At 39.9% G+C, this 4,333-nt stretch overlaps 1 long non-coding RNA gene across 1 annotated transcript; it reads left to right on the top strand.

Moving 5' to 3' along the window:
* Nucleotides 1-1,946: 1,946 nt before the first annotated feature.
* LOC140975920 (uncharacterized) lies at nucleotides 1,947-3,930 on the top strand. The gene is made up of 3 exons (XR_012175069.1): nucleotides 1,947-2,196; nucleotides 2,797-2,845; nucleotides 3,568-3,930. It is a non-coding gene; the product is annotated as an uncharacterized lncRNA (long non-coding RNA).
* Nucleotides 3,931-4,333: the final 403 nt, after the last annotated feature.

Genomic DNA, 4,333 nt, shown 5'->3' with positions numbered 1-4,333 from the left:
AACTACGGATCTCAGATGCATTTTGCGGCACAACCCAATCTCTGACTTCTGCAACTTTCGCTAGGTCTACCTCAATACCACTGCTAGAAACGACGTGGCCTAAGAACGCCACCTTTTCTAACCAGAACTCGCAATTACTGAACTTCGCGAACAGCTTGTGCTTTTGCAAGGTCTGTAATACTGTGGTCAGATGTCTGCTATGATCCTCTTGATTCTTCGAGTAGACGAGAATATCGTCTATGAATACTATCACGAACTGATTAAGATACGGCTGAAATACGCGATTCATGAGATCCATGAAGATCGCTTGTAACGCCCCGAAAATTTAAAGGTCCACGCGAACCACATGCATTTGAGTTATTAAATTCTTTGTATTTTAATTAAATGTTTTAGTTGCATAAATTAATTATGTTGTGCATATTTACATGTTTAAAATATATTTTTCTACACGGTTGCATTAAAATATATTTTTAAAGGTTTTTCGAGTTGCGATCGAGGAACAGAGACCGAGGGCTGAAAAAATGTAAAATATTTTTATAAAATAATTGTTTTTAATTATTTAAAATATGGGTGATGCTTTTTCTTATTTTTGAAAATAATGGGTTTTGAGGTGATTTTATACGTCGGAGCGTAATTTTTATCGGTGTTGGATTTTCAACAAAAATACGAACTTTTTAGCAACCTGACTATTAAACTCACAAACATATTTTTACCAAAACTATTTTTATATTTTAATTAAATACTAATTAAGACTAATGGGCCTAATTGTTGGCTTAATAGGCCTAAAACCTAATTAGTAATTAATTAACTATAAAATATATTAAAAATCCTCCCCAAACCACAACTCTCTCACGCCACTTTCAGTATTTTGTGCCATCAAAACTCTTCCAAACACTTGAGAAAACACACGGCACACACATAAATTTTGAGAAGAAACCTTCGGTGAAAGCTAAGGGAGTTTATAACCACGGTTCTCGTCCGTTCTTCGCAATCGTCAACAAGTTTTCGTGCGTTAAATACGCAAAGGCATGCCTATTCTTTCCTTCAAACATCATCACATCATATTATGATTTATTGCATGTTTTGAATGAAAAATCAAGGGCCATGATAATTATTTTCGAAATTGCATGCACATGGGTTCTAAACTTGAGTTTTTGTTTACCAAAATCATGTATTTGTATTGTCTAAGGGGCTGCCATGATTAGGGTATGGATTAAGGGTTGTTTTATACAATTTTAAGGGACTAGAAACATGCACAATAAGCTGCACAAATATTAACAGAAGCTGGAAACCCATTTACGAATATTTGTGTCTTGAGGGCTCGGTTGATGGGTGCTTGTGGCTGGACCAAGCTGGGCTAGGGTCATGTGTGAGTCAGGGTAAGAGTCCTAGCCATGCTAGTACTCAAGACAAGTGGGCTGGGAGGAGTCCTATCCAAGAAGGACTCCCACCCGAGAGGAATTAAGGGGCTGCGCAGGTGTTCAGCAGGTGCAGGGTTAAGGAGCTCGGCCTGGGGGCACTGGGCTGGGTTAGGTCAACTCTTTAGGGTCTTAGTAGGGTGCTTAAGGGCCTGGGCAGGGGTTATGGCGGCTTGGTTGGCTGCTGGTTCAAGAAGACGTGAGATATGCATGGCAGCAAGTGGTGCGCGTGATGCTGCTGTCATGTTTCAGTGCTGCGTGCGTGGGTTCTGGTGGCTGGGCTTGGTCCAGGGATGGTTAGGGATAGGTGGGTGGTCGGTGGTTAAGGGCTGGTTGTAAGGCCCTGTAATTAATTATCCGGTAATTATGGCATAATTAGAATAATTATTGAGTTGTAAATTAAAATAATTAATTATGCCAAATAAATTCAAGAAGTGTGTTAAAAATATGTATTTTAGAATATCGGAGAATTTAACGATATAAAATACATATACATACACATAACTTACCAAATAAGAGAAGGAAGAATCGAGAGAAAGGAAAGAAAGAAGAGATAAACATTTCCCTAAACCCATTTCCCTTCACTTGTGTAGCGGCTGCGGGAAAGTTGCGATTTCTCCTCCGTCCGGCGTCCAAATCTCGATCGGTCTGAAGGGGTGTCTTCCTAACATCCTAAGCTTCGATTTAAGTTAGAAATTGCGAAGTTTGAGCAAGGATTCGGGTAGATCGAAGCTGCTGTTCCGGTGCTCTGTTCTGCGCGAATTCTTCCCGTTTTTGGGTGAGTGTTTTTGGGTTGCTTCGATTTTTGTAGTTTGAATTTGTAGAAATGACCTATAAAGAACTTGTAGCTCTGTTTGTTAGCTTTCTTTAGCCACTAGAATCATCAAATTGGGATAATAAACGGAATTGATATGATTTTACTACCAAAAAGAGTCGAATCGAATTCTGCAAGTGTGCTGTGCAAAACATCTACTGTAATTCGGGTTTAAGACATATAAGCACTCGGATTCTGGGTTTTTGGTTAAAATGAAAGTTGTGGAGCTATGTGTTATCTTCGTAATGATATATGATTCGTTAAATTCCATTAAAAATTGAGAGAGTTATGCATGTTTTACTGAAACCGTGCAGTATTAGAGTTCTGTCCGCGAAATGTGTGAGTAGTAGCGTGTTCTTGTAAATTCTGGCATTAATCTACTCAGATTCTGGAATTGGTTTATTCTAGAAAAAGTTAGATATTCGAGTTATCTTTCATTTCCAATTGGCGGATATTGATTTCAGTTAATATTGAGCGAGATACGAATTTTATGCTCTTTTGTGCCAAATTGGACATTGGTATGGAATGTAATTTTTATGATCGGTTTATTGTTGCTTTGTTTAGGCCAAGGGTCTTGAAGTGAAGTTGTTAGTGGATTTTCAAGTTGGTATAGGTATGTTACAGCTCGGTAACATACAACGGTAAAACATAAATTATGTTTGATTGTCATTCTGTGTTACATTGATCGGGTGTATGACTTGTTGACTGTTATAAATTGTTAAATGCCTTCGTTGTGATCTATGTTTATTATTATGACATATTATTGGCATTTAGCATCGGGCATACAGTTATGACATTCATGTTGAGCTCTATCGTTCTTGTTAACCCATTGTTGATATCCGTTGTTATCTGGCACTGTTGTTTATCTCGGGATCATTGTGTGGCTGATAGGCCTATACACATGAAACCGTAGATGTGATTGAACAATTCCCTGGTTAGTGCAGCCTTTTGAGGTGAGCGATGGGATTGTGTCATCTAGTTCGTTCTGTTGTGCCATCCTGTTATAGCGTATCAGCTGTATGGAGGCCGAGTCAGGGGTGTTATTCAGCACAGCTTGGCATACCTCGCATACTTGGCAGGGCGGTTTAGCTGCATGACGATGTAGCTCCCCTGTGTTGTTGCTCGAGCATTATTCCAGTTGTTATCGTACCGTTTGTTGGCTCCTGTTATCCCGATTATTCGTTGAGCTTTTCATGCATTGCATATTACATTTTATCATATGATTATGCATGATTTATGATTATTGTTGTTATTGTTGAACTGTTTCATACCAGAATCCTAACCTCAGTTGTTTACTGGGGGGGCTGCTGTGGTTGCTATTGGGCACCATGGTAGATCTCCCGAGTCGTTTTGCAGCATCAGGCCGAGGTTCCGCCAGTGGAGCTCGGGATTGAGGTTGGATTGCTTGGTTCTGTCAGTGGAGTTTCCCAGTTAGTCTATATGTATGTCTTGAGTTTGTTTCAGTCTTGTATTGTAGTTTATTTGCCGGGGAGATGCCCCGTGTATCTGTAATGATATTTGGTTGTTTTTGTGATGTTCTGAGTCGACCCTATGATTCTTATGATCTGGTGAGTATGTGGTAAGTTTTAATTTCTGTTTAGTCCTGGCCAGTGCGGCTATAGGTTGTTGACTTTGGTTTTTGTTTTTATGACTCTAGTTGGAGTATATTTTGATATAAAATGCTGCTTGAGTTTTTCGGGATGTCCTGCTTACAGGGAGGTCATGCCGAAATTTTTCTAGGCCCTGAAGTCCGTTTTAAAGTATTTTTAAACCATTTCCGCTGCAGTTTTAAATCAAACCATTATTGTTTGATCATTAATTATCGTTAGAGTAAATGGGCCTCACATTGGTAGAGTCCTAGGCGGCTAGGAGTCCCAATGCAACAAGGACACTACAAACACACACGTGCAGAATTTTAGGGCGAGTTCCAGCAAGTTTTTGGTCGGGCCAGGGCTTGTTTTACGTGTTGGGCTTGGTCAGTAGGGTCCCTAGGTGGGTTGGATAGGTTTTGGCTCAAGGTGGCTCGGGCGTGGCTCGAGTAAATCGGGAGATGGCTCGGTGGGCTCGTTAGTGTGTCAAAAACGAAAATTAAAAGGCTAAA

The sequence above is a fragment of the Primulina huaijiensis genome, chromosome 4 (genome assembly GCF_012295235.1).
Source record: "Primulina huaijiensis isolate GDHJ02 chromosome 4, ASM1229523v2, whole genome shotgun sequence".
Lineage (NCBI taxonomy): Eukaryota > Viridiplantae > Streptophyta > Magnoliopsida > Lamiales > Gesneriaceae > Primulina > Primulina huaijiensis.
This window is presented reverse-complemented; position numbering and strand designations above follow the sequence as displayed.